This window comes from Oxyura jamaicensis, chromosome 4 (assembly GCF_011077185.1).
Source record: "Oxyura jamaicensis isolate SHBP4307 breed ruddy duck chromosome 4, BPBGC_Ojam_1.0, whole genome shotgun sequence".
NCBI lineage: Eukaryota > Metazoa > Chordata > Aves > Anseriformes > Anatidae > Oxyura > Oxyura jamaicensis.
In genome coordinates this window covers 70088602-70100737 of record NC_048896.1, presented here as the reverse complement: position 1 = coordinate 70100737, position 12136 = coordinate 70088602, and positions in this window count along the sequence as shown.

Genomic DNA, 12136 nt, shown 5'->3' with positions numbered 1-12136 from the left:
AAGATATGTAATGATTTAAAAGTTTTCTACAATTTTTTTAAATTTTCTTTCTAAAAGGGAAAAGAGAAGACTTTTGAAATTCTTTACTTTTTATCTCAAATCTCATTAGATTGTTAAGGAACTAATTAAGCATTTTATGTGAGGAGACAATACAGTATATGCTTCAGACCATATCATACCAAATAAATTGTAAAAATAATCTGTAAGAAAAGCTAGTGAAGGACTTGTGGCCTGAAAATTATTTTCCAATATTTGAATGTGTGAAGTGAAGTGAGACTTTTAGTACATCATAGAAGCATATTCCAGAAACCAAGCACAATTCCAAAGAGGGCATTAATGAAGAACCAAAATAATAAAATCTTCACACATTTTTGAGAGATGTTGATTGACTCCCCTGCTGCACAAGAACATTTTGTTTCTGTTTACTCATTTAAGGTAAATGGACTGATTTCCAGTCACCTTCTGGGATGAAGATGGGTAGTTAGCCTTTAACACATACACGTGTGAGCTGGATTTTATGAGTACAGTCGCCATGTGGATTTCCCTACCTGGAGACCATACGAATGGGCTTGGGCAAAGAATGAAATGGCAGATACCTGTTTTCCTTTCTGCATTCTTCCCATCTTGGATTTAAATTCTTTGCTTTTCCATAGTTCACTGCTTGAGTCCCCTCCACTGATGTGCACCTATGTGGTTTAGTCAAAGGTAAGGGCAGGTAGACAGTGTATATTCTTCTACTTTAGGTAATCTATCATTTACAGCTACTCAGTCAGAAGCAGTGTACCTGTGACTCTTCCCAGCTATTCTGAAGTATTCCATCACTATTGTAGCTGCATGGCCTGCAGCCTCAGTAGTTACATTACTAAAATCCAAGAGCAGCTTTCTGTGAAGATATTCTTTAATAAACCTCTGCCACCTTCACAGCTCCTCACATAAAACTGTTTCATTTTCTTTCCTTCTCCAGAATAGGAACATGTCTCCATTCTCAATCTTCAAAATTTCAATTTAAACTTGCTTCTGGCCTATTATAGCATATTTTCAGATGTGGATGCTTTTTTGTTCCCAAGTATATTCTGATTTCATGCTGTGAAATCCATGTTTCCCAAGGCCTTCCCTGACACAGCCTTTGCTGCTGCTGCTGCTTGTTATGTCAATCTGAGGTGAACATTTCTATTACTTCAGAAATCAGTTATCAGAAAATTCATTCTGGGTTATACCTGTCAAAGGAGTTACTAGCATAAGCATACACTTTGTTTTTGTTTTAAAATAATGGCATCTAATATTAAAAGCTGCAAGTGAAGAACAAGCTATTACTGCACAGGAAAACTTTGGTTTCCTATGGACTTTAATCATATATTTCCAGAACAAACCTACCTCTTTAATCATATATTTCCAGAACAAACCTACCTCTTGTCTGCTCACCTATGCCCTCTGTGCCTCCACTCTGACACGAAACTGCTCTTGATCTCCTCCCCATCTACAAACCCTCCTCTACCACACTCATGAACTCTGTGCTCAGCACAAGGACCAGTGCTCTAGTTTTGGTCAGATTTTGCTGCTTTGGAAATGGGAATTTGAGGAGGAAAATAGGGAATGATATTTTCCAAAGCATGCACTGCAGCCTTCCATCTATTTGAGAGATTTCCATAACCTGAAGTTGTATTCTCCTCAGTTCTCTACCCCTTGCTGCTCCCTTGTACTTCATGCAGAAAGAAGCATTCCCTGCTTATGTTATTTCTGAGAATTGCCCTGGGCAATCAATACACAAAACAGAAGGTAAAAGTCCAGAGTTCAGAAGCTACAGACTTTTAGATAGTGCACTAAATCCCTCATTTCACAGCAGCCACCTACAAAACTAAAAGGAATTTCATATCTTTGAGATCTCTACCCTTTTGTCATGTTCAGTGGGCTCAAAAGTTATAACACATTTTGGAAAGTGGGGAGAGAGGAAAGAATTAAAGTTAACAGCATTGTGGAAATGCACAGCTCACAGAGAGTCCATTTTTCAGTTCCCACAGGAGCTGTGTTACTGTGTACAACTGTGTTGCTGTGTACAACAGGCAGAAGTTCTGGGTTTGAATGTGTGCTGCCTCCCACTTTGCAAAGAAGTAGTGATGATGGAGGTCATCTGAGCTAGAAAAGGCAACTGAGCTGCAGCAATGGCAAACAGAGCAGCACCCCAGCAGGGCTGAGGGACTACAAATAACAACCAAAGCTCAAAATAGTTTCCAAGGATTCTGCCTAAAACTGGAGGTTTACATAGCTGTTAAAGTTCTCTGACTGCAGTAAGAATAAAGCAAAGGCAAATTGTTCTGATTTAATGAATAGTCAACAGTGGTCAGAAACTAACATTAAATATGGTCAAGAACAGGTATGGAAGAATGTTATAACTCTGGAAAAGAGTTATAGTCAAGATTCTCCTTAGCATCTAACAATTTATGTATTTGCAGTGTAAAAAATGAGACTCTTGAAGGGTATTTCAAGTTCTTGACTCCATTAAGATCTGGTTTCAATCTTGATGTGATGGTTATCTAAGAGTGAGGGTTGACTGATTGTTGTTTGAAAGAGTACTAAAAGAAGAGGTTGAAGATGAGAAGAAATAAAATACCAGAGACTGAATTGTGCTTTGGTCAAGATAATCCAAAGACAAGTCCTATACATACATGCTACTGAAACATTTAAGCTAGAGAAACCTGGATAAAAACTTTAAGATACTGCTGTAAAAACTGCTAGTTTCCTATTTACTGTGTTATTATGCCACATGCCCTTTGGAGATTGAGACTTTCTTTTTTTTTTTTTTTTTTTCCATAACCTACCAAGACTAACTACTTTTACTCATTATTCAACCAAACCAAATAGAACTCACTGTTAAATTGTCTGTATGTCATTAACAGAATCATAAAATATCCTGAGATCAAAAAGGACCCACAAGGATCAACTCCTGAGTCCCCAAAGGACCACTCAAAAAATCAGACTATGTGTCTAAGAGCATTGTCCAAACACTTCTTGAACTTCAGCTGTCTTGGTGCCATGACCACTGCCCTGGGGAGCTTGTTCTAGTGCCTGACCAGCCTCTCAGTGAAGAACTTTTTCCTGATATCCAGACTGACCCACCCTTGCCACAGATTCAAGCCATTTCCTTGGGTCCTAATCCTCTTAAAAATAAAATAAATATAAATATAAATATAAAAAGTCAATGGTCTGTTTTAGATTATTCAGAAATAATGTAAAGTTCAGAAGAATAGTGACACTATGTAAATAATTTAAAACACTCCTAAACAATGAAATTTTGAATGCCTTTTCAAATTTACTTTTGCCTAGGAAAGGCCAAAAGCAGGACCTCTAGCATTTAGTCTTGGTTTGTGGAATAGCAATGTAAAAACTCCCATGCCCCACCAGTGTTCAGGTGTCAGGCAGAATCATTACGCTCAGCATAACTTTAGCTCCTCTTTGCTCAGCTTACATTCCCTGTCCATTTCCTTCCTAATCAATCCATCTGTCATTCCATCTACTCAACCATCCATCCATTTCCTGAGCGATCCTCAGGCCAGACAGGTCCCAAGATACAAACACCTGTGTGCATAAGCAGCAGTATGAATCATATTACTGTAGTCTTTCACCATGTTGGTGAAAGGTCTTGGAGTTAAGCTTATATTGAGTGTTTTCTGCTTGAAAGGTTAACTTTACCAGGCCCAAGGGCAATCCTCACATATCCTGTCTAACCCACCATGCATGTTGTACTCTGACATATCATTAAGCAGAGTCCACTGTGCAAGCAAATATCTAGGGACCATGGCCAGCAGCAAATACATACATAAATAATTAATTAAATAAGGGGAAAGGAAACAAACAAAAAAACAATTCACAGAAAATGAGACTGGAAAACAAAAAATCTTAAAGATTTTATTTTTGAAGACTCTTTTGATGATGTAAATAGCAAGCTACATTGCAATCCCTAAGTCTAATTAAGTTGTGGAATAAAGACAGTAAAACTAGGTTAGAAATTCTGCAAAATTCTTTATTTAGTGGAAGAAAGATGGTATGATTCAGTGCCAAAGATAGTCAGATGTCAAGCTGACTAGCTGATCCATAATAACATTGCTCAAAGTATTCCTTTTCCACATGACCCAGTCACAACAAAAGCCACTCCCATTCCCAGTTTCAAAAGACAGAAGCTGCATAAATACAAAACCATTTTTGCTGTCAGGTATGCAAAAGTTAAAGGTGTGCCAGAATATTGTACTGAAAGGAATGTCACCATACCACTATACATGCACAAGACATTTGGAATGATCTCAGCCAGAGAAGAAGTTTCTCAATTGTCCATTTACTGGTCTGAAGTGGAAAAAAATAGACAGTAAATTCACAGCGTATAAAAAAGAAAATACAGTGAAGTCCTCTATGAAAAGTAAAGCAGAAAACAGGGGATACCTGACATTTATATATTCTGAAACACACCGGAAGTTTTGTTCCAATTGAAAGCAAAAGAGGAAAAAAGTGACCAAAATCATGGGCATCATTGTAGGACTAGGTAGGCTTTAAGATTTCTCTGTTGTAAAAGTGTGTAGAAATGTATTTGATCCTTGCTGGCATTTCAGTTGCTCTAACATCACCTCACTGACATGAACAAAGGGCTCTTTATTTGATGGACTTCATCTGAAATTTGACCTCCTTAATGCTAATGGAAATATTGCAGGTAAGTGGTTTCATTATCAGCAATGAATGTGAGGACCTGCTATTTGGCAATAACAATGTGAACAACAACAACAACAACAAAAAAAGATGTTAAGATCTGATGACTAGAAGTTTTCAGCCTTTCTAGACAAAGATCCTTAAAATATGGGATTTGGAAATATCTGCTCAGGCTTTAGGTGTAACTCACAATTGCTTTTTAATTTCAGTACTTACCAGAAGACTTTGGACAGTTTGATGATGATGAATACTGTAAGCCTAGATCTGACCTTCTTGGAAGGGAGAATGTTTGCCAGCAATTTGTCTTTCAAATTTATGTTTGATCATATCATCTGGTTAAATGTTAAATCATTACATTCTAAGTAGGAGTGTAGTATCATGCATTAATGCACCTATGAGGATGTGAACTGAGTGCAGGGGAACAGGTTAATGGCCTTGCTGACCTGAGAGAGATTAGAAACTGACTCTGATAAAGGCGATAGGATTTCTGAGACAGACTCTATTTACTCAATTTAAAAATGTTATTAGGATTTTATTAGAAAGAAGCAGCTGAAATAAAACATATAATGTTTTAGAGAATGAGAATATGCACAGAGATACAAGTATTCTTAAATATTAACACAATTCCTGAGTCATTAAGGCATTACTTTTCCATTAGTCATGAAGAAAAAAGGGATTAAAAATGATGGATGATAGCTATTTATATGGGTGAATTTACCCATCTGTCTTGGTAATTGCAAGCGAACTCAATTTATCACAGTTTATCACATGTGTGTGTAGCGTACACATATACATATATATATGCATATTGGACATTTATTTACAATGAGCCTCTTTAGAGGAAGAGCTGTACAAACAAGTAAAAATGGATTTAAATCTTCTTTGCAACTGAGTGGGTTAATGTGAGGTGGGTAGTGGTTCATATATGCAGTGGTTACTATAGTTACAGCCTCTCTCTCTGGCCCTTTAATAAGGAGCTAATCACTTTATTTTCTGTCCAAGACATCTCATTTCACATGTTCGTCTCTTCACCCACACCTGACATTATTTTCTCCCTAAGGGAAGGCAGAAAGATATTAACCCTCCAAAGATAAAGTTTCTCTAGCTAGCTAATCCCAAAAACTGAGGGGGGAAAAAATAGGACTTTCATATGATTTCTGTGGTTAATAATGGGCAGGAACCTGCCATGGCATGGCAGTAGATAATACTTCCCACCTCACCACAGCTCCCAGAAACCCTTAAAGGCTGCCGAGAAGGTCTGTATCATACAATTCTATTGACACCTGTCCTTGAATTAAATATCAGACATGGAAAAAAAATAAAATAAATAAAATTTACAACTGTTTAATGAAGAGCCTGATACAAGATCCCCAAAATTAGTTGTTCCTAAGATTAAAGACACCCACGGGGTCTACATGCACACATGGTAGCTTTTTTCCCCTCTGAAATTATGTTTTAAAGTTGTAAGAGATTAATTATAATCCCAAAACAGGAAGGGACTGGGGGGCTCACATCCAACCTTTAGGCTGTTGTGCCTCTCAAAATATCTGCCAGCTGCCATTGGTTCCTCACCTCGCAGATCTGTCCAGATCTTCTCTTTAGGTAAAAAGGATATAATTCAGGGACATAAATATAGGTGCCAAGTGCCATTCTAGGCACAGCTGTGTTTCTGAAAATCCTTTCAAAATCTCACCTGGTAGGCATGAATACCTCAGCATCCTGAGCAAGTGCTCCTTCATGAAAGGGCCAACAATGGAAATTTGGGGTTATCTACTTTCACAGCACTTTTTACCTCTCTACAGAACAGAACACTCTCCCAAGAGGTGGAACAGTCTGTTATCAATTGCTTGTGGGTAAGAGTCACCTGAAGAATGATGAATGTATTAGAATAATCACTTACTGGTTGTATAATATCACTAAGTAAATGCGGTAAGACATCTTTTGAGTTTCTGCCATTTTTTGTTACAAACAATAAACACCAGTGGCACTTGTCAGCTTTGACAGCATGTTTTACTGAGAGCGGGCCCAAGATGAAAATTAAGCAACAATAGCAAATGTAATTTACTGCCCCCAAACATCATGCATATCTATTACTTCTCTAAGCTACATCTTTTATTCTTTTCAGATGAACTTATAGCCAGGCGTAATTTTGAAGAAAAAAGGACTGAATTAAGATTCACCACAGATTTTCTTCAACTTAACTGACAAGCAGAAATTACCAATTCTTGGTCTTTGCCTCAAGGAAATGACATTTAAATTCACCAAGGATTCAAGACTCTGTGTGAATATATATGTTTGCCTGTACCTCTGCATGTGCCTCTTCTTCCTCTTTATTGTTGAACCTGGTGCCATTTGACAGATGGAAATGTGAAGATACTGCCTTTGGTACCATAAATATATTAAGATGTATCTTGTCCTTAACACCTTATTACCTTTATATTTTTAATTGTATCTTGCTATTTTTCAATAGCTTCATGGTGATGTTAAATTCTGTAAATAAACATGGCCAGATAAAAAAATAAAATTGTGCAGTGCAAGTGCTGAGGCAAAGATTGTGTTATGATCTCAGTCCACAGGCAGTAGAGAATCCAGACACAAGACACGAGAAAATTGATTTAATAGGTTTCAACAATGAAAAACATTGCATCATTACAAAGCATCATTATTAGTTTAGATTTCTCTTAACAAATCCTTCAATTTTTGGATAAATATATTTAAATTTCATATGTTAATGTTTGGACATAACCAGTGGCATCGTAAAACCTGTCAAAGATTTGACTGGCTTGTCAATGCAGAAATTAATTGCATTCCATGGGAATTTTTACATCTTTTGGGATCAGCATTGTAGAACATAATTTTAGATGCAATACAGACAAAATAATAGCTTCTCTTCTGTTTTACCTTCAATCTCCCTATTCCTTGTAATAAATAAATAAATAAATTCTAATTTATGGTAACATTTTTGAGGGTGAACTTCAGGTTAGTCAGTTCAATCTGGAGGCCCGCAGTCTAAGTGCTGAGTCGTCCTCCTTGGACTGACAATTAGAATACGTACAATAAAAAGATATTATAAATATTGATAGGAGCTGAGTTGGGGAGATACTACTGCATGACCTGTTACCCTCCCCCCATCCCCCCCCCACCCCCCCCGCCCTTTTTTTTTTTCTTGTTTCTTTGTTAGTTTGTAAATGGTCTAATTCTGCACAGTGGAGAAGGAATCAAATAGCTGATAAGCAAAAAGTACTACACAAACAGGAGACTGATACAACATTTGGCACCTTGTAGAAATGTTCTCTTAAAGATAATTTTCCCTTCCCCTAAGATCTTTCTCCTTTTAGCAAATCAAGAAAATAGAGAGGGAAAAAGATCCAGATCATAAAGTGATACAGGCACATTAGCCAGAGTGACAGGAAGTTACATGAGCATAGGAAGAAAAGATATTTTAAGAAAATGTTAGCATCATTTTTAATTCCTGAGGCCTTTAAATATGTCCACCCTTACTCAAAGGCTCTTACTGATGGCTGCAATTAATTGAAAACAATATCAAGTACATTCCATATATATTGACAAATGTAGTGAACATACTGATAAAGCAGGTGGCATCATCACAGAGCTAGGCATTCTCTATTTAGTGAATTACAAATTCCACAGAAAGATCTACTTTGTACATACTATATCTGGTTCTCTGGATTTCAGTTATGTAAGAGTATGAGCTCTAAACTGCAATAACAGTTATCTTTGCAAAACCCTACTCAGAAAAATTCCCTGCATTCTGAGGATGACATTTTGCTGAACTCTGCTAACAAGGCAGCTAATAAGTTCCCCTCTGAGCTGCAAAACAGTTAACAACACCAGCAGTTGTCCATTTGCATATGAAAGACAAAAAGCAACAATTAAAATAATCTCCAAAAGAATAATTATTTCATCATTCCAGTTCTACATACAATTTGTCATATCATATTAGCTTTTCCTTTTTAAAATGTTGTTCACAGCATAACCATTTCTTCCTGACACATCCTTCTGTGAGGAGAATGAAAAAATAATATTTTTAAACACTTCTCTATATAAAATAGGAAGTGGGTCACTGGGTTTGCAGATAGTACATTTAATTCTGAATTCTTCTGTACTTCATGTTATCAGGATGAACATTAGGTGGTACTAAATCAAATGATGGTGCAAACAGACAACTATATACCACGGCAGGCTGCTAGGGATAGCAAGAACTGCTCACCCTTCCAACACCCCCACTTCCAAGCTAGCAGGTTGAGAAACCACAGGAATATGCAGTCCTTTTTCCTTCTTTCCTGACATTGCAAAATGATTGTTATCACAGCTAATCACTACAGTTGAGGTCTCCCATTTCAAACACTAGTGTTCCCACTCCTCTGCAAGCAGATTGAGCATCTGAGCTGCTGAGAGGTCACATTTCCTCTTCCACGCCTCTTCTACCCACAGGCATAGTGACATCAGGACAGTTTACAAAGGCTAGTAGTGTTAGAGATAGCTCTTACTTTTGAAAGATCAGGTGTTTTCCATCTGAAAATGGAAAATTCTGCATTATATGCAAATTCTCAACCTGGAAGTTAGTAAGGTATAAAGCAATGGAGAATCAAGTCTCAGGTCCCCTTTTTCCTCAGGGTTACTTCACTAGCAAACATGTTTCCTGTGGAGGAAAGCGTGAACATATTCTGCCCTAAAACACCCCAAATAACAGAAATAAACAGGAGTAGCCTTTGCTCCAATTTTGACCATCCCCATCAAAACCAGTGATTTTTCTGACCCTGTTTCCATATCTAGTGGCCAGGAGGAATGGACGTCCTGCCTCATGGTATAATAATTTATCAGGAAGTTATATGTCACTTATAAACCTGATCATTTGGCAAGTTGATAATCTCAGCAAAACCAGTGGTTATGATAGCAATGAATACCCTGTGTATCTTCACCTACTTTGCAAACAGCAAAGTCAAGTACTCAGCACCCTCAAGGTGTGCAAGGATAGACAGAACACACTGAGGTGAGTACACAGCAAAGCATCAGCTGCAGGAGGGTCCCAGCACTGAAACAAGCATCTGATGTTCCTTCTCAATTTATCACTTATTCACTAGAAACTTGGTAGATACACATCCTACCATTCTGAAAAAGAGGCAACTGGGGGGAAAGGGAGATGTTTAAAACATTTATAATGTTTCTACACCCTTACATGCAGATAATTATATCCCTATCCTGATGTCAAACAGGGATGAGCAAGACCAGGATTGGAATGAGTTCTGTCTCCCAACATAAGTTACATTTCTCAATCTAGGCAGAAGATGATAGTTTCAGAAAAGGGAGGAAGAAGGAAATCTCCATTCTTGTAATGTGTTAGTGTTATAAAAATGGGCATTGTACTGGCTACACAATTGTCTATAGTCACTATTTCCCAAATGAGGAGTTTTAGATAAAGAATTTAGTTTTGTATTAAAAACTGAAATCCTTGTTAGTGCTGCCTAATATTTTTAGAGCATCTAGTTTTGCTGGAAAAAGCTATATAAATATTAGCAAAATTTCATTAAATTGTATTATGTTGGTTAGTTTCCTCTTCCTCTGCTTAAAAGGAAAAATGAAATAAGTGAGAAGGAATTTGGATTTAAAACTTAATGTGCTTTCCTTCTTTCCTTTTTTATTTTTATTTTTTTCCCTGTATAGACATGCAGTTTTTATAAAAAAGAGAAATGGAGAGGTACAGAGCAAAAGTATTTTATTATTCTTGGGGTTTTTGCTATCTGGGTGTTCCGTGAGGTCATATTTCTGTGATGTCAATATAGTGCAAGACAGTGATAAACTGGGCAGCTATTAAGCTATCTTGTAAGTTCTTACACCCTTTAATTTTTGATATCTTGAATATAGCAAGAAGCTATGCAAAATATCATAAAGCTGAAGCAGGGTCAATAAGAAGCTGCTAGTCTAATAAAGATGGCTTAATAACTCTACCTTTTCAACAACTATGAAAAGAGGAAAAAAAGGACAACAAAATAAAACATGAAGTTATTTCATGGATGTCTGGATTTGAAATTAGCTGCAGTCATTCCTTTATTGACTCAGCACCTTCACACAATGCTCTTAGATCACTCTCAGCTTGTGAATATGTAGCTTCATGCATATGCAGCATTTTTCTAAATGTCTTTATTTTTATAGCAAATAATTTTTACAGCATCTTCAAAGGTTACTTTTTCTTTCTTTGATCCCTTTTGTGAAATACCTTTTTACTCTTATCAGGGTTTAATATCAATTAAAGTTCTGTTTCAAATCAGTGCAAACAAGCTTATCATTTACACCAAGGTCTATCAACTCTCCAAACTGTCTTTTAAATTTGATTAATAAGTTTGAAGAATCCTCACACTTAAATAGTAATTTTAAAAGTCATTTTTCTTTCCCATTAGCAGTCTCTGGAAAGGCAGCTCCTGCTATAAGGAAATTGCTTGGTCAATGACAGATGGTCCATCCAAGTGACCATAGATATTCTCTTCTCAAATTATTTGTTACTTTGGATGACAGCTGATATACTATATATACACCATCTCAATACTCAAATACAGTGTTGAAAGTGAATTATCTGGTGGATTATATTAAGACGAATAACATTTGCACCTACACGTCGGGAGACACAGCTAAAGGATTTAAAGGTGAGCTTCATTGACATAAGAAGCAGAATATATGAGATGGAAATTTTCCCACCTTATAATTGTGTCTTTCATAAAACTTGGAGATTCTAGACAAAAAATTATTTTCTGAAATAAAATTATTTCCTCTGTAGAAGAGTTTGAAGTAATGTCCTAGTCACCTCCAGGTACCAGCAGAGATTAGACTCCGCTCTACCTCATATACATTATCATAGTAGAGATCAGAACGCTGGTATAGGTTTTGTTTAAACAAGGAGCCCTCTGAATTCCCCATAAAAGCAAATTAAGGAAAATATTGTGACTAGCAATAGATGCCACATGCATTTTGGAGCTGTTCTGTCTTAGACACCTGCCAGAATGGGGATATTTTACATTACTATTTTTAATGTGGATGGCTCAGTATATCTTACCTTAATCCTTCTGACAAAACCCTGATTCCTTTCATCCAGATCCTCGGGAAGATGTGAATAGCATTTCAGGAATAAAGGCAGGTGCTCAGATGGATGTGCATCAGCAAAGCTTACAGAAGAAATACATCTGTCTAGGAATTTGGATATGCATCTATCCATCAGGATCGGTCCTGTATCTTTCTGAGCGATATAACATCTGTGTGTTTAAACTTAATTAAACACATGAATTTTAATTTTTAGAACTGTCAAATGGTACAAAAACAGATTTGAGGAAAGTGTCAGAAAAACATAATTCCAAAACCAACCAACCAAACAAATGAACAAAAAAAACCCTGAAATTGCTGACCCATTAGAGCTTCTTTGACTATCTTTAAG